General features: G+C 45.1%; 1 long non-coding RNA gene across 1 annotated transcript; it reads right to left on the bottom strand.

Annotated features, from left to right (window-relative positions):
- Window positions 1–10,859: 10,859 nt before the first annotated feature.
- On the bottom strand, window positions 10,860–18,313 carry LOC139080238 (uncharacterized). Its single transcript, XR_011534565.1, has 3 exons — window positions 18,244–18,313; window positions 13,075–13,202; window positions 10,860–11,252 (listed from the first exon to the last, which is right to left on the bottom strand). It is a non-coding gene; the product is annotated as an uncharacterized lncRNA (long non-coding RNA).
- Window positions 18,314–18,967: the final 654 nt, after the last annotated feature.

The raw sequence follows: 18,967 nt of genomic DNA on the forward strand, positions 1-18,967 counted from the left end.
TTACAATTTTAAGTATACAGTTCAGTGGCATTAAGTACATTCAAAATGTTGTAGAACCATCACCAACTATTTCCAGAACTTTTTCATCATCTCCAAGAGAAACGCTGTCCTCATTAGACACTAACTCCCCATTCTGCCCGCCCCCCAGCCCCTGGTAATCTCTATTGTACCTTCTGTCTCTATGAGTTTGCCTACTCTAGGTGCCTCATATAAGTGGAATCATACAACATTTGTCCTTTTGTGTCTGACTTACTTCACTTAGCACCATGTCTTAAAGGTTCATCCATATTGTAGCATATGTCAGAATTTCACTCCTTTTTAGGCTGAATAGTATTCCATTGCATGTATATACTACATTTGTTTGTGTGTTGATCTGTTGATGGATGCTTGGGTTTTTTTCCACCTTTTGGCTATCGTGAATGCTGCTGCAATGAACAGGTCTACAAATATCTCTTTGAGACTCTATTTCCAATCCTTTTGGGTATATACCTAGAAGTGGAATTGCTGGATCATATGGTAAATTCTATATTTAGCTTTTTGAGGAATTGCCAAATTGCCTTCCACAGGGGGTGTACTATTTTACACTCCCACTATCAAGTCATTCTAATTTCTTTACGTCTGTGTCAGTTCGCTTGGGCTGCTATAACAAAATATCATAAACTGGATGGCTTAAACAACAGAAATTTCCTTCTTATACTTCCAGACACAGGGAAATCCAAGATCAAGGTGATAGCAAATTTGGTTTCTGGTGACGGCTCTCTTCTGACTTGTAGTTGCCCAGCTTCTGGCTATGTCCTCACATGAACTTTCCTCAGTGTGTGCACTCAGTGAGAGAAAGAGAGCGAGGTCTGATCTCTCTTCCACTTCTTGTAAGGGCACTAATCCTACTGGACTAGGGCCCAGTCCTTATGACCTCATTTAACCTTAATTATCTCCTATATCCAAATACAGTCTCATTGGGGGCTAGGGCTTCAACATATGAATGGGGAGGTGGGAGCAGAGACACAATTCTGTCCATAGCAACATCCTTGCCAACACTTAATATTTTCCATTTTTCTAAATAATAGCCATCATAGGGAGTGTGTAGTGGTATTTCATTGTAGTTTTGATTTGCATTTCCCTAGTGATTAATGATGTTGAGCATCTTTCCATGCACTTACTGGCCATTTTTATATCTTCTATGGTAAACTGGCTATTCAAGTCTTTTGCCCATTTTTTAATTGAGCTGTTTGTTTTTTGATGATTTGTAGGAGTTCTTTATATAATCTGGATTTTAAATCCTTCTCAGAAATATGATTTGCAAAAATTTTCTCTCATCCTGTGGGTTGTCTTTTCACTCTCTTAATAATTTCCCTTGATGAACAAAAGTTTTTAATTTTGATGAAGTCCAATTTATCTATGTTTTTCTTTTGTTGCTGGTGCTTTTGGTGTCATATTTAAGAAACCATTGTCAAATCCAGGGTCAAGAATATTTGCCCCTGTATTTTCTTCTAAGAGTTTTATAGTTTTAGCTCTTAGATTTAGCTCTTTGACCTATTTTGAGTTACTTTTTGTATATGGTATAAGATAAAGGTCCAACTTCATTCTTTTTCATGTGGATATCCAGTTTTCCCAGCACCATTTGCTTGAGAGACTGTTCTTTCCCCATTGAATGGTCTTGGCACCCATGTCAAAAATCAATTGACCATATATATGAAGGTTTCTTTCTGGGTTCTCTATTCTAGTCCATTGGTCTACATGTCTGTCTTTACGCCTGTACCACACTGTTTTGTTTGTTAGTAGAGGATATTACCTCCATCACAAGTTGTCATGAGGATGAGAGATAACGCAAGTGAAGTGCCCAGCCCAGAGCTTGGATCGTAGGAGTTGCTTAACAACCAGTAGCTCTCTTTAGGAGGAGGCCAGCTAGGTGCCTTCAGATTGAAAGGACCAGAGACTCACTCAGGTTCCCTCAGACGCACTGGGAAGTTCGGCTGACAGGAAGTCCTCCCCAAGCGTGCAATCAGCCTGGGGAGACTGGAATGCCGCTCAGGAGCCAAGAGGCCTTCATCTGGTTGTTCCTGAGCAAGTGTCCACTGCCTCTCAGCACCTGAAATAGATTTTCCATTTCTGCTTCTCTATTCTAGTGCTACTGTCTAAATTCAGATTCCCCCAAGGAAGCCCCTGAGACAAGAACTTGGGAGTTTATTTCGGAGGAGATTCCCGGAAGCACAGCGAGGGAGAGCGAAAGTGAGACAGGAAGTGAGAGGGAGAGGGAAGTGAGGAAAGCCAACAAGTGCTTTCATTGCCTCTGTGGGCAGCTGGCTCTCAGTCTCACTGGCGGCTGGCTGAGGGACCCACGCAGAGCACACTGCAGCCCTGGGGATCTATCCTCTGACTCCCACTGCCCTGGAGGTTTGAAATCTCTGGCCTTTCCAGGTTACTCTGCACAAGGGCTGAGCAAGTTGCCACAGCTCCAGAAAAAACCCTCAGGCTGAGAAGCAAAGCAATGAAGGTACTGGAGGTGAAAGCCGTCCATGTGCAGGGAGCCATCTCCTGCACCTGCAGGTGGACTAAGAAGGACCAAGGGGATACGGGACGGGGCACCAACGGCCTGTGCTTAACAACAGTTTCGCCGCCTTACTACTCACGACTCCTGCATGCTCAAAGCTTCTACTGCACCAGACTTATTCTTTTGGCCTTAATCTCTGCATATCTCTGGGTTTCTGTGTCACTCTGCTGCCCAAGTCTCCAGAGAAATCTTGCATTTAATCCGTCCTTGAGAGAAGCTTGGGTGGCTGGTTGAGTCACCATCTTGATTCAGCAGGGCTCTTCACACTAGCCCAAATGCCCTTGCCTCAGGCCCCGATCTTCCTTTGGTCCGCATTTCTGAGGGCCAAAGAATAAAGCACAACAACTTGCTCATGAGAACCATTTCTGACACCTCCAGTAGGGGCTGTGGTGTGACAACACCCAGGGTCTCCCAGATTGCTCATCATTAGGAGTACAATCGTCCCCCTTTACAAATAGGGTTCACAGCATTTGAGAGACTTGCTGAAGGACACATGGTTAGTTAAGGGCAAACTTGGACTTGAGCACAATCTCCTGACTCCAAATTTCGTGTTCTTTCCACTCAATCATTTTACCTCTTACGCAGGGAACAAAATCTGGAAGTGTTGAGCGCTATGAGGATCTTCCTATTTGGTGTGTTATCTCACCATTGAGTGAGATCTGCCTAGGAATCCCAGACTTTCAGGGCTCTGGGTTCCTGGATGGCAGAGCACGAGATCGAGGGTAATACTACACTCAGGATAAACTCGCACCTTTTGTGGCAGACCAAATACCACCTTTTATGAAATTCTAGTTGAAGCAAGTGGTAGCAGACATCAAAGATTTCAGAACAATCTTTTGGAAGAGAAACATCTTTTGTGGGAGAAAAGCATGAGCTTGAGAAGGATTCTGTCCATTGCCTTCAATGTTCCTGAGAACTGGGGGAAAGCTGCTTGTATCAGCCACGTTTCTGGCAGCAAACAGCAGGAACCAACTGGCTAGCTTGTGCGGGAAAGAGATTTATTGGTAGGCTATCAGATGGCTCACGGAATGGCAGGAAGGCTAAAGAAGCAGATTAGAGAACAGGCTGGAACCAAGAGGAGCAACAGGTAGCCAAGACCAAACCACAGGAATGGTGGCTGGTATGCCACCCCTGGACACTCATTACGCCCTGCTGGGCTGGCGGCTCTGGAACACCTACTGCCCACTGCTGGGCTCTAACTCCACCCTCAACTCAGGAGCCCAGGACAGGCCTGGCCTGGGTCACGTGCCCGTGCTGGCTGCCCAGGGTGAGTGGAAGGGACTGATGTCTGATCTATCTCTGCTTCTGTGATGGGAGGTGGGGGCTTGAGATAATGTCCCAAACTGGAAGAGTGTTTAGAGGCTGGGCAGCCAAAAAGACAAATATTTTCAGAATTGCTGTTATTCAGCCTCAACACTGGGTACTCCCTGGTTCTTTTTCCTTGACACAGTGGTTCAAGCTTCTTCCTTTTAAAAACACTCTCCCTCATGAGTCTTCCTCCTGCAGCTCATCACCCTTTGCAGCCAGGTTTCCTGTCCCCACTCACAGTCCCCGCTTTGTCACTGTCCCTCCCAGTAGCCTGCCATTTCTTACCCACCACTCTACAGAAACTGCCCACCAAGGTGACCAGGAACTTCCGGATGACAAACTGACTTGTCACTTTCAGTCCTTCTCTGTAAGAATTCAGACACTGCACTTGGTGAAACGCTCCACTCTCTAGTTATCTGACTCATTTCTTTTGTCACTGTTGTCACGTGTTATATAGTATGACAGGGGCAGATTCAAGTTTTACGGGGCCTGAAGCTTATGCATTTGGGAAGAACTTCTTTAAGGAAAATAAGACAAAGTTACATAGAGAAATTGCTAGAGCCCCGCCCTGAACATTCAAAGGAGCTGATGCAAGTGAGGGGCCCTGACACTTAAACTTCATAAACTTCACAGTGAATCCTTCCTGAGAAGAGACGAAGCAGCTGATGTAACCATTCTCCATCAATGGACATGACTGGTTTGTCGGCTTTTTGCCAAAAGTACTACAGAGAACATTCTTGTACGCAATTCTTTGAGAACCTGTGTAAGTATTTCTCTAGGATAGACAGAAAGAACTGGAACCTCTGAGTTCTAGGGCACGGGCTCTTTTCTTCTTGATTGATGGTATACTGCCAAGTTGCCCTCCAAATAAGTGTCACTAAATCCCCATCCAACCAGCAGTTGCTGTGGGAATTTTCTCACATCCTTGCCAGCACTGGATATCATAATCTTTTTGGGGTTTTGCCAGGCTGACAGGAAAAATTAAAAAATCATCTCAATATTGTTTTAATTCATTGTATTAGTTTCTAGGGCTGTTGTAACAAAGCACCACAAATTAGATGGCTTAAAAAAAAAAAAAAAAAAGCAGAAATTTATCTCACAGTTCTGGAGACTAGGAGTCCAGTCCAAAATCAAGGTGTCGGCAAGGCTGAGCTCCCTCTGAAATCTGTACGGGAGGATCCTTCCTTCTCTCTTCCTAACTTCTAGTGGTGGCTGTCAATCTTTGGTGTATCATGCCAATTCTCTGTCTTCATATGGCAGTGTCTCTGTGTCTCTGTCATCACATGGCCTTCTTCTTATAAGGAGGACATTAGTCATATTGGATTAGGGACCCACGCTGCTCCAGTATGACCTCATCTTAATTAATTCCATCTGTGACAACCCTATTTCCAAGTAAGATCACACTCTGAGGTACTGGGGGTTAGAACCTCAACATATCTTTTTTGAGGGGATGCAATTCAACTCATAACATTTACGTTCCTCTGATTTCTAGGGATATTGGACATCCTTTCATATGTTTACTGGAAATTTGGATGCTTTCTTCTGCAAATCACCCTTTCATATCTGTTGCCCAGTTTTCTATTGGACTGTCATCTTCCTGTTTCTTTCAGGATCCTCTGCATTTTTCATGATGACTCTGTTTTACATGTGGCAAGGTTTGCTCTCTATCACACACGTTTTAACTTTGGTTTTGATGTCTGCCTTGACTCCTGTGACTCAAAACTCCCCGTGTTCCTCCTGCTTCTCTGATTCAGCATCTATCTTCCTCCTCTTCCTCTTCCTCTTCCCTTGAAGTCTTCCCCGTCTCATAAGTGGCACCACATCCATCTATGCTCGAGCGGGAAACATGGGCATCTCCTTTGATCTTCCTTCTCCTTCATCTGACTTATCACTTATGACTTAGCCTCTTAAATACTGGTCAAATCCATGTCTCCATCTCTCCCACTGGTCTAATGTGCCATCATCTCTCACCTAGACCCTTGCCAACAGCTTCGCCGGTTTGCCTGCTTCTGTTTGGCCCCCTCCAATCCACTCTGTCAGGATCTTGTCACATCTTCCTGCACAAAGCATCAGTGGCCCACAAGGCCCTGCCTGGTCTGACAGGAGCCTCTTTCTCCCCTGTAATAGTCTCCACAGCTCTCCAGCAAGATCAGCCTTCAGAGCGAACCTCCCCTGCTCCTTATTTCCTGGAGGCCTTTTCGCTTACGGCTCCTTCTCTCCTGAAAGCTTCTATCCCCATGCCACTTCCTTAAGATACCATATGTCATTTTCTCAGGCAAGAATGACCTTTCTTCACCCCCAAGCTCAAGTTCAGGTACAGTCCCCCCACCTGAACCCAGGTTCAGCCAGAGGAACAGCGATGTACAGCCAGCCCTGGACGCCGAAATACAATCCACGAGCCGGGGTGGAGGTGGGAGCTCCAGGCCGGCTTCCTTCTTCTTTTCAGAGATGAACAGAGGCTAAGGCTGCGGAAGGCAGAAACTTGCCCCTGCCCTTTAGGAAAAGGACTTGTCTGTTATTATGCTGAGAAACGCGTGCTCTCTTCCTGCCCTGCCCAAGATCTGCTATTACCCAAAAAAGAAAATATTCACTGATACACTCTTCACTGCTGCTCCTCCTTGACTCTCCAGCTAACGGAGAGGATTAATTACCTTAGGGGAGAATTAGAATTGCTGTAGCAGGAATGCATACAATGAAATGGCCAATGTTCACCTTTTGACTTTCAAAATGAGCTCCTGAGGCCCACATCTTATAAAATAGCCTTCTTTAGTTTATCTGTTTATTCAAAAAATATTATTAAGCCCCTTCAGTGAGCTGGGAGCAGTGTGAGGTGTGGCAATCCAGCCATGAAAAAGGTGGAGTTTTGCACACATGCCCTCCAGAGAACCCATTCCAGTGGAAAGAGAAAATCATCAAATAAGCAAGTAAGTATAGTATTGATTTATCTGAAGTACATTGATGTATATGAAGAAAAACAAAGAATAAGGGGCAGAGTGGAAGAAGGGGCTATTTGAGGCAGGATGGCCAAGGAGGGCCTCTCTGAGAAGGTGGCATTGGAGCAAGGCCCTGAAGGTGGCAGGGAACGTGCACTCCAGGCAGAGGCCGGAGTTGAGGACAGACTTGAGAGTTTTTGAGAAGAGCCGGAAGCCAGTGTGGCTCAGGTGGGGTGAGCAACAGGTGAGCTTAGTGGGAAATGAGGGTAGAGGGCAGCCAAATCCTGCAGAACTTGGAGTCATGGGCTTGGAATTCTATTCCAAAGACTTTGGGAGGCCAAAGGAGGGGAGTAATTGCTCTGAGCCAGTTGTAGAAAATTCACTCTGGCCGTTCCATGAAAATAGACCGTAGACGTGGCAGCAGGGAGAGTGGGTAGGAAGCTGTGCTGGGCCCAGGCGAGAAGTGACTGCAGCGACAACTACAGCAGCAGCGGTGAAGGCCGTGAGCTATGTTCACTTCTAGGTGGATTTTGAAGCTAGAGCTTTTAGCTCTTGGTGATGAGTTGGATAAAGGAGGGTAAAGGAAATAGAGGTTTCTAGGGTGGCTTTTAAGTTTTTGTCCTAAGCAACAGGGTCAATGGTGGTGCCATGTACTGAGGGAATAGTGGATTTGAGGGTTCACGCCTTCCATTTTGAAAGGTCTTTTAAACACCCAAGTGGAGACGTCCATCAGGTGCACATTGGGAGTTCTACGGGGAGGCTGGAGGTGAAGGTCTGACTGGGAACTCATTGGAAGAGAGTATTTCAAGGCATGGGATTGGGTCAGGTCACCTACGGCGTGAGTTTCAACAGAGAAGAGAAGGAGTTCAAGGAACACGTAGAGGACAGGAGACCATTATGCCCGACACTGCCCCAAGCTCACATCTCCCAGACCACCCCTCATCACCTGGACCCCAGCCCCACATGGCTCTGAACATCCCCTCATCTGCCCCAGTCTCATACTCATCCCAACCTGCCAAGTGCTCCCACCGTGTCTTGGGACCCACAGCCTGCCCTCAGTAAAACCCTCTTTAGCCCAACCTCTTCTCTGCTAACCTGACTCTCCCCTGAGGACAGCATTTCCTTTCAGTCCTTAAATGGGGACTGTTTTTCCCTCCAAGTTCCAGGTACCGAAGAGCTGGAGGTAGGATTACCATGCTGCTCGTTGCCTCTTCCTGACCATTGTTCCTCTCTCCTTCCTCAAACCTCCCAACACCTTTGGTACACAGGCCCTTAGATGATCTCCCTGGTTACAGGCCACCTGCCTTCCTCTCGGGCATTCTAACTCATCCCCAGGGCTCACTCTCTCTCTCTCTACCTTTAATCCTTCCCATCTTCTTTCTTCAAGATTTCTGCATTCGTGGAGACAGTCCATCCAACCCCTAAACTCTCAGTTCCTTGACTTCCATGCTGCCAAGGATTTGTTCTTGGGCCATCAGTTACCTTTGTCATACCCTAGACCTTGTCATTAGCAAGAACAGCACCACTTCCAGAACTTCCATGTCAAACATCCCAGTCTTGGGCTTCCACCTCCAACTATAATCCTAGCTCCTTCCTTTAGCCTGAGATGGTAATTCTTTCTCATGTTTGGAACTCCTAAGCCACTGGCTCTCCATCTTTTAACTGGTCATCTCTTCCTTTCCTAGCCTTACATCCCTCCTTACACATGTTAGATTCGTGGTCTGTTGTTTTAACCTATTCCTTACCGAACAGCTGAATATGGCTGGAGGAAAACACTCAGCTGTGCTGAACGTTCTCCCTTGGACTGTATCACACAAAACTCAAGTAGGGCCTGAGTGCTGCTCAGCAATGCAACCCCCACCCGAAGTGCTGGTCCGTTTCTTCTCCCACCTCTCCTAGAGGTAGAGAAATAATCAGCACTAAACACAGCCTCCTCCTTGGCACTCGTTCCTTAGGCGTCACGTCCGGATGAAGTGGGCAGGCTGTCAGGACAGGCAAGGAGATCTGAGGGCTGTCTACCCATCCCGCTGTGGGAAGTGCTGAGGCTAGAGTTTTGATTTGCACAAGTTGGGCTTTGAGTCTAGAGAGGTAGCCCATGAATGGGGAAGGATCTGGTATTTATCCATCAACAGTAGCGTAGGAAAAGAAGGGATAAAGGGTTAGGCTTCACCTGGAGCGAGAGAGGAGATAATATCTGGGGTACGGGTGGAGAAAGAGAGTTGAGAGGGGTTTGGTGGTGCCTTCCTGACCCAGGAGAAGAGCAGGACTTGGAATCCTCTCTGGAGGCCAGCACTCCACAGGGGAGCTGAACCAGCTCTTGGGGCTATCAGCCACCAACCACTTGAGTGAGCACCGCATGCGCATTTCACCCATGTCAAGGAAGACTGTGAGCTGTGCGTCTTGCCCTCAGAGGAGGGCCTCCCATCACCAGCTGCCTGCACAACACTCACTGGCTGCCCAGCTGGTGATAACCTTCTGCCTCGAAGCCTCACTCAGTCCATCCAAAGTATTTCGTGTAAACAACAGCCCACGACACACATAAACACTCCCCCAAACAGGGAGGGTCTCTGGACACCTAGGGGGCTCATGGTAGTAGAAGGCTCCCAGAATTTGTTCTTGGGGGAATCTATGCAGAACTAGTTAGGGATTATTTCCCTTTGTAGAGACAGTGGTGATACCTACGCCCACTTAGCTTTTAAGGGTCATGCTCTTTTTGGAGGGGTGAGGCAGGTAGGAAAGGCACCAATCTTATTCAATTCTTTCCCTAAGTGAGGTGTGTAGCGGAGCTTTCTAAACCCTCTCTGCACAAAGCGTCTCCTTCATCCACTCACTTAGCTCCATCCTCACTGCCACTTACCTCGTCGTTTATTCTCTCTCTCAGGTCGCTTGCTCACCAGTCTCTTTGGCTGACTTACTTGCGATCCACCATTCTGAAACCCAGTCCTCATTATGTCACTCTCTTGCTTTCCTTCCGGGTTGGCAAACTTTAGTCTGCAGGCCCAGCCCAGCCTGCTGCCTGTTTTTTTTTTTTATAGCCCATGAGCTAGGAATGGTTTTTACGTTTTTAAGTGGTTGGAAAAAATTCAAAAGAAGGATAGTATTTCAAGACCTATGAAAATTATGTGCAATTTGACCTTCAGTGTCCATAAATACAGCTTTATTGGGACACAGCCACACTAATTTGTTTATGTATATCTACAGCTCCTTTCATGCTACACCGGCCCAGTCGAGAAGCTGCAGGAGGCTAAAATGTCTACTATGTGGCTCTTTACATAAAAAATTTGCCTACCTCTTCTTTAGGTCACACAGGTACCCCTATCTCCTCCAAAATAAAATCCAAACAACAAACTCTTCAACTTGACCTTCATAACCTGTCACCCAGTTCAACCTCAGAAACATTGAACTGCTAGCAGTTTCGCAAATTCTGAGATTCCGCTCACTTTTTAAAATGCCCTTGCTCCCCTTCTCTGCTTGGCCAACTTCTACTTACCCTTTCAGGCTCTACCCTGGCATCACCTCCTCCAGGAAGGCCTCTTTGACCCTCCCCAGGCTGGATTAAATGTCTCTCCTGTGAGTTCCCACAGATCCCTCTAACATATCACCTGCCACAGGGCAGGCCCACAGGGGGTTAGCTGCTGCAGAGAGGCCAACAAACTAATGATTCAGAAGTGTCGGTCGATTGAGTGATAAGGAGATTAGTGGTGACCTGAAAGAAAAGTTTTAGTGGAATTTGGAAGCAGAAGCCAAGTTGCTTTGGGGAGCAAGTGGTGTACGAGGAAAGTGAGGCAGCCAGTGTAGATAACGCTTTCACAAAGTGCTTTGGCTTAGGAAGGGAAGAGGCTAGTTGCTAGAAAAAGACACAAGATGGAGGCAAGGAGGTAGATGTGTGAGGATTTTTGTTTGCTGTTGCCAAGGAATCAGCAGAGAGAGAGATCACAGAATCCTGAGACAGCATCTAGGAGCCAAAGGTGGAATTTAGGGTATGGGATCCAGCAGAGTGGGGATGATTGGCCTTAGAAGGTGTCTCAGTCCATTGGGACTGCTGTAACAGAATGCCGTAGACTGGGTAGCTTCTAAACAACAAACGTTTATTTCTTGAAGTTCTAGAGGCTGGAAGTCCACTGGCAGATTCAGTGTCTGTGAAGGCCCTCTTCCTGCAGACTGCCCCACACCGGGGAAGGGCTAGGGACCCCTCTGGAGCCTCTTTGATGAGGGCATTAATCCCATTTTTGAGGGCTCTGCCCTCGTGACCTAACCACCTCCTGAAGTCTGCACCTCCTAATCCCACCACACTGGGCATTAGGATCTAACATATGGGTGCTGTGGGATACAAACATTCAGACCATGGCAAATGGAAAAAGGACATGTCCTCCCTTCGTGAGGCGATGAGTGCAATCAGGCGGGCACCTTGATAGCAGGATGACGACAGAGTTCCTGTCCTTTCTGAAGGCTTCCGGTTTCTGTGTGTAATAGAAGACGAGGTCAGAGGTTTGGGGCAAACGGAGAGGGTTTTAAACAGCCACTGTGGAAGATGGCAGGGTGAGCTGATGAGCAAGGCGGAGCAGTTGGTGTGTGGTATTGGGGAGCCCAGTTGCTGTTGACGTCCATGAATTAATGGCACCAGACTCTGTGGTGACATGACTTTCTCCAGCAGAGCTCAGAGCCAGCTATACCCAGGAGAAGAAGGACAATCAGACTGACCCGAGTTGGGGTTTCCTGGCAGGTACAACAGAGAGACAGGTCAAGAGAAGTCAGGATGTTATCAAGAGAGTGGTCAAGGTGAGATATTGTGGGATCCACGAGGGAGGGGAAGGAAGTGAAGACAGGAGGAGTGAGGTTAAAGATCAGCTTGAGGTAAAAGAACGGGAAGTGTGAGTGATAAACAAACAGTGGAAAGTAGAGGCCGCAGTGAGAAAGGGCTACCTGAATTTCATAACTCAGGGCTGAGATTGTAAGATCCGATGTTGCCCCTGCTAACGGGCATCTGAGACGGAGGGAGGTGACATGACTGAGGGAGAAGAAAGGCAAGGAGCGGAGCAGATGAGTGGTCTGTTGTGTGGCACAAGCATGGCCATAAAGACTGCAGAACAAAGGAGCGACTGGGGAGGTGAGGAAAATAGAAAGCAAGTCTGGGTCTCAGGCTGCCAGTGAATGAGTATAGCTGAGAGACGGGAACTGCAGAGGAGACAGGGTCTTTAACAGCAGTAGAGGAGAAAGGTCTGGAAGAAGCCTTGGGGTGGTTGCAAGAGGGGCAGGGAATGAGGAAAAAGGAACAGCCCGAGGGAAGGGTGCTGGGAAGTGGTGACCTCAGAGGAGAGTGTCATTTCACTTCCAACAGAGGTTCCAAATCGGTAGCCTACCCATCAAACTTGTTTGCTTTGCTTGCTCAAAAATTAAGTCAAAATGAAAAATATCGGGGGTTTCTCACAAAGACCCAGATTGCTGGCCTCTTTCTATTTTGTTTCTGAGATACAATACCCATACCTTAAAATTCACCATTTTAATGCGTACAATTCACTGGTTTTTAGCATATTTGTAAAGTTGTACAATCAACATCATTATCTAATTCTAGCAGATTTTCATCATCCTCCAAAGAAAGTCTGTACCAGTTAGCAATCACTCCCCATTTCCCTTTCTCCCCCTAGCCCCTGGCAACCACTAATCCATTTTCTGTCTCTGTGGACTTACTGATTCTGAACATTTCACATGAATGAAACCACACAATAAGTGGCCTCTTATGTCTGGCTTCTTTCACTTAGCGTAATATTTTCAAGGTTCGTCCATGTTGCAGCATCAGCACTTTATTCATGTTTATGGCTGAGTAACATGCCATTGTATGGATATACCACATGTTGTTAATACGTTCATCCATTAATCGACTTTCAGGTTGTTTCCACTTTTTGCACATAATGAATTTTGCTGCTCTGAACACTCAAGTTCTTGTGTGAATTTCTCTTGTTTCGTTCTCTTGGGTAGATATCTTGGAGTGGAATTGCTCGGTCATATGGTAACTCTACGTTCAACTTTCTGAGGACCCATAAACTGTTTCCACAGCACTGCACAATTTCACCTTCCCTCCAGCAGTGGATGAGGGCTTCTTGCCTCTCCTGAAACATCTGAAGGTCTGACCTCCTGGGCCCACATTCCTGCGTGCCAGCAGTCCCCCTGAGCCGGGTCAGGGCACAGAGACTCTCCAACTTGCCTAGTTCTCACCATGCACGGTGCAGGCACAGGCACTGACCCCTTGTCACTAGCCCTTCACATTTCACACATTTTCCTTACCTGTCAGGCCCCAGCGTAAACCTTAGGCTGCGCCCAGAGACGAGTGAGAGGGTAGGTGATGTTGTTGACCAAGAAGCAGCTTTCCAAAGGGCCAAGTACAAGGTTTCAGGAAGGTGGAGAGCAGAGGGCTGCTAAGACAAGAGCGGAATTACAGAGCAGTGTGGAGAAAAAGATGGCCAGAGGAGCTGATATTTTTGGGAGTGACCGAGGATAACAGGTATGTCGGGATGAGCATCCTAGCCTCGGCCTCTGAGGCTGCGGCCAGGCAGCTCCTAAAGAGGATCTGGCGGAGATGGAAGGACCAGGCCTCCGGGCCCTATAGCTCAGTGACTTAGTGGCTCAAGGGGGAATTTGTCTCAATCTACATCAGCACTGCCCAATAAAAACAGAATATAAGCCATACACGTTATCAAACTATTTTTATCTTTGCCAATCCTTAAGTCTAAATGGTATCTCATGGTGGTTTTAATTTAAGTGAGGTTAAGCATCTTTCAATATATTTAAGAGCCGTGTTAATTTCCTTTTCTGTGAACTCTTTGTCCATACCCCGTGACGGTTTTTCTTTAGGATTTTAGTCTTTTGCACTTTGACTTACATGAGTTGTTTTTATCTACGGAAATTTGTCTGTCATATGTGGTACAAATATTATTGTTCGGTTTGTTGTCTTTTGATTTTATTTTTCCATGGAAAATTTTAAAACTTTTATTGTGGTCAAAGTTGATGACTTCTGAGGTTTGAGTTATGCTTAAATAAGCCCATCCCACTGTAAGATCATAAATTTTTTTTAATTTGATACTTTTATGGTTGCATATTTTAGATTTATATCTTTGAGCTGTTTGAAGCTTATTTTGGTGTCAGTAATGCGGGAAGGATACAAATGCATTTGTTTCCAGATGCTAGTCAATATTCCCAGAACAATTTATGTCTAATCTATTATTTCCTGTGTGTCTTTGGATCTCTTCTTGGACTTTGTATTCTATTCTACTCTATTGACCTGTCCACTCATGCTCCCAAACAGAAGTGTTTTAATAACCATCATTTTACACTATATTTTAATACCTGGTTGAGCTAGTCCCCATCTTTATTCTTCTTTTTAAGAATTTTCTTAGCTTTTAAAAACTAGCTTTTCTGTTTCTTTTGGGGAGCCCATATTAAATTTATAAATTAATTGAGAAAGAATTGACCTCTTTCTAATATTGATTTCCCTCTTTGGTTATACAAAGCTAAATACTGTATAATTTATTCTGCTCCTTGATTTTTTTCACCAAACAATATATCCTGGAGATCTTTCCCTCTCATGTCATAGTTTCCTTATGCTTTTGTATAGCTGCATAGTATTCCACTGGTAGCCACACCTTAGTCTATTCAACTGGTCCCTCATAGATGAATTAGGAAAGGTCGCCAAGTATAAGGAAGTGTCATTAGAGACTAAGGCCAAGATTATCCACACCCTCATATCCCCAATTACTATGTATGGGCACAAAAGCTGGACAGTGAAGAAGGCTGACAGGAAAAAACTGATTCATTTGAAATATGGTGTTGGAGGAGAGCTTTATGGATACCCTGGACTGCCAGAAAGATAAACAAGTGGATGTCAGAGCAAATTAAGACTGAACTGTCGCTGGAAGCAAAAGTGATCAAACTGAAGCTGTCCTGCTTTGGGCACATCAGGAGAAGGCAGGATTCTTTGGAAAAGACAATAATGCTGAGAAAAGTAGAAGGCAGCAAGAAAAGAGAAGACCAAATATGAGATGGATTGACTTGGTAAAGGAAGCCAGAGGCATGAGTCTGCAGAAGCCGAGTAGGACTGCTGAGGACATAACATTGCAGGCATGACTCATTTACAGGGTGGCCAGGACATCACAACAACATAGATGAATACTTATTCTCTGCTGTTACAGACGTGACTCATTTTATGTGCACACACCGGGCTCAGTTCCCCTCCAGAGACTTTGTGTTCCCTCCTCACATCCCCATTTTCACATGGCTCCCCCCCTTACCTCCTTCCTTCTCCAAGGGGCCCATCCTGACCACTCAGTTTTCTCAGTCTCCCTGTCCCGCTCAATTTTTTTCTGATGGAAATCATCATCTTCTAACACACTTTATCATTTACTTTTAAAATTATGTTTATTATCTGTTTTCTACCACCAGACTGTAAGGGTTTTGTTGTTTTTGTTTTTGATCAATCTGTTTACTCATTTGTATTCTTGCCACTCAGAAAGCTATCTGACATTGAACGAGTGAGCATTCAGTAATACTTGCTAAATGAATGAATGAACAAATACACAAGTATATCAGTAAGATAAATTCCCAGAACTGGGATTTCTGGGTCAAAATGTAAATCATCCATTATATTTCCAAACTAATCTTTTTTGTAGACAGTAAGGCTATTGATTTTTGCATATTAAATTTGTACTCAGACACCTTATTGAATTCTCTTTGCACTACAGTTTTTTTAGTTGAATCTCTTAGGTTTTCTAAGATATAATTGTAACATTTCACCTGTAAATATATCTCCTCTTTTTCAATCTTCATACCTCTTTCGTTTGTTCATTTGTTTAATTACATTGGTAAGTACCTCTAGAACAATTTTTTTTTTAAAGATTGGCACCTGAGCTAACAACTGTTGCCAATCTTCCTTTTTTTTTTTTCTGCTTTTTCTCTCCAAATCCCCCCAGTACATAGTTGTATATTTTAGTTGTGGGTCCTTCTAGTGGGGCACATGGGACGCTGCCTCAATGTGGCCTGATGAGCAGTGCCACATCCGCTCCCAGGATCCGAATTGGCCAAACCCTGGGCCGCTGCAGCGGAGCGCATGAACTTAACCACTCAGCCACGGGGCCAGCCCCTAGAACCATTTTAAAGAAAAAGAGACGGTAAGGGCCAGCCCTGTGGCCGAGTGGTTAAGTTCGTGTGTTCCGCTTTGGCGGCCCAGGGTTTCTCTGGTTGGCATCCTGGTCGAGGACATGGCACCTCTTATCAAGCCATGCTGAGGCGGCATCCCACATAGCAGAGCCAGAGTCACTCACAACTAGAACATACATACAACTATGTACTGGGGAACTTTGGGGAGAAGAAGAAGGAAAAAAAAACAAACAAAGAAGATTGGCAACAGATGTTAGCTCAGGTGCCAATCTTGTTAAAAAAAAAAAAGTGAGGGGCCGGCCCTGTGGCCAAGTGGTTAGGTTCACGCTCTGCTTCGGTGGCCCAAGGTTTCACTGGTTCGGATCTTGGGTGTGGACATGGCACCAGCTGTCAGGCCATGCTGAGTCGGTGTCCCACATGCCACAACTAGAAGGACCCACAACTAAAAATATACAGCTATGTACCAGGAGGCTTTGGGGAGAAAAAGGAAAAATAAAATCTTTAAAAAAATAAATAAGTAAATAAATAAATTTAAAAAGTGATGGTAGTGGATATTCTTATCTTGTCCTAACTTAAATGAGAATGCTTTCAGTATTCTAGCATTTAATTCTTACAAATTGGCTTTTGGGCTTGAGGTATAAGTTTGTGTGTGTGTGTGTGTGTGTGTGTGTGTGTGTAACAGTATTTTAAGGATGTATTCTCATTGTTAAGGAATTTTCCTTCTAAATCAGGCATAGATTTTTGAATTTTATCAAATACCTTTTCAGCATCTATGTAATAATCATGCAATTTTTCTCTAATGATTTATCAATACGGTGAGTAATATTAACTGGATTCTTGATATTGAGCCTTTTGGTATTCCTGTATGCCCCTGCTTGGTTGTGGTATATAATTTTTTTATGTGCTGCTGGATTTTATTTGCTAACATCTGGTTTATACTTTTTGCTGTTACATTCATAAATGAGACCAGTCTGTAGTGTTCCCGTCTTGTGCTATCTTTGATAGATTTGGGTACTGATAGATAATATTCATAAAAGGAATTTGGAAGAGTTGACCTGGCTTGGCAGTTAAGACAATGAATTCTGGAACTAAACTCACTAGGTTCAAATTTGGATCTGCCATTTACTAGCTGTGTAGCCCCAGACTAGTTATTTAACTCCTTTTGCCTCAGTTATTCCATCTCTAAAATGGGGACAATAATTGATCTTCTTCACAGGATTATTGTGAGAATTAAATGAATACGATGCTTAGAACTGTACCTGCCATGAGGGGACTCAATAAATGTAGCCGCTTTATTATTATCATCATTTCTAGGATCTTGAACCATTTGAATGGTACTTTTATTCATCACTCCTTAAAGTTTTTTTTTTAAATGTTGGCACCCGAGCTAACATCTGTTGCCAATCTTCTTTTTTTTTCTTTTCTTCTCCCCAAAGCCCCCCAGTACATAGTTGTATATTCTAGTTGTAGGTCCTTCTGGCTCTGCTGTGTGGGACGCCGCCTCAGCATGGCTTGATGAGCGGCACTAGGTCAGCATCCAGGATCTGAACCAGTGAAACCCTGGGCCACCAAAGCAGAGCGGGCAGGAACTTAACCACTCACAGGGCCGGCCCCTCCTTAAAATTTTGATTGAATTCACCTGAAGACTTGTTTGGACCTGGTCCTTTTTTTCCCTTTCCTTTGTGGGCAGAAGAATAGCTATTTGGTAATGTTTTCATTTTCTTACGTGATATTTGGTCTGTTTAGAATTTAATTGTCTTCAAGGATCAACTTTCTTAATTTATGGTTCCCTAGAAAACCATTCCTTTAGTGCTGGCTTTCTCATTTACTTGCATAATCCTCACAATTCTTTTAAGGCTCTTTGTAGCTGTGGTTATTTCCTCATTCTTATTTTTTGTTTTATTTGGAATGGCCTTAAGAAGCTATTTTCAATATTTCAACAAGCCCAAACCCTACTAGCTCGTACTACTTAGCGAAACTGTCAAGTTCCCGACTTTGGGTTAAAACGCTACCAAACCGGTGGGGGAATGGTGGGGAACGGTGGTTATCTCCTGCTGATCTGAAGCTCGTGGTGGCTCTGTAATTGTTGATGTATAAAGAGTGGAGTTACAATTTAGTTACTGCTTAGAGGCAGATGTCCTCAGTAGATATCATTTTTTAAACCATGGATCTGTGGTGAAGGTGACAGTGGTGGGACAAACAAAGGGTCCTTGGTCAATAACAATAAGGTAAGTGAGGAAACCTCTCCTCCAGCTCTTTGCTGCTTTGTGTTAACCCTTGTCAGCTTGGACAGAAAAGCCTCACCTAGTTTGTCAGGAAAAGGGTTCCCTGGTTTTGTCCTGGATTGCCTGCAGCTGTTAGTTCTATACGTTCAGTTACCATGGCAACCATGGAGTGTCCCGGAGCTCTGATAACTTTGGGCAGTCTGTTTACTTAGAGCAGGGTGAACTTGGATGAAGGTGTGGGAGAGTGGAAAGAGCTTGGTGTGACTCACCCATTCATTCTCTCGGCATTGGGATACCTACGTGATCAAGGCAGAGAAGAGCCTAGCAAGAATTACAGATTGTGAGAGTCAGGCAGACATATATTCCACTGACCCCCATGCCTTTTAATAGCTGTGTGTCAGCCCTGTCACTAAACCTCTCTGAATCTCAACTGCAAAATGGAACTACTAACACCTGCTTTGCAGGGTGCTAGAACGTCCGAGAGGCTCCTGGACAGAGGAGGTGCTAGATAAACGTCGGTCCCTTCCTCCTAGTCCCAGCTCAGCCGTTTACTGGCTGTGTGACTCGAGAGAGGGTCTTTATCTTCTGAGAGCCTCTGTTCCTCATAGTTGATCTCTAAAGACCCTTCCAGCTCTGCAAGTCTTGGACTGAAGGGTTAAATATGGAAGCTCAGAGAAGCCAGCTCGGCTCCTGCTTCCTCCCCAAGCAGAACAAACCCGGAAATACAGGCTCCCTCTGACAACAGCAGCCCCCAGCCACAGGTTTCCAGGGCAGGGCTGACTTCAGATGTGAATCCCATGCTT

This window comes from Equus przewalskii, chromosome 29 (assembly GCF_037783145.1).
Source record: "Equus przewalskii isolate Varuska chromosome 29, EquPr2, whole genome shotgun sequence".
Lineage (NCBI taxonomy): Eukaryota > Metazoa > Chordata > Mammalia > Perissodactyla > Equidae > Equus > Equus przewalskii.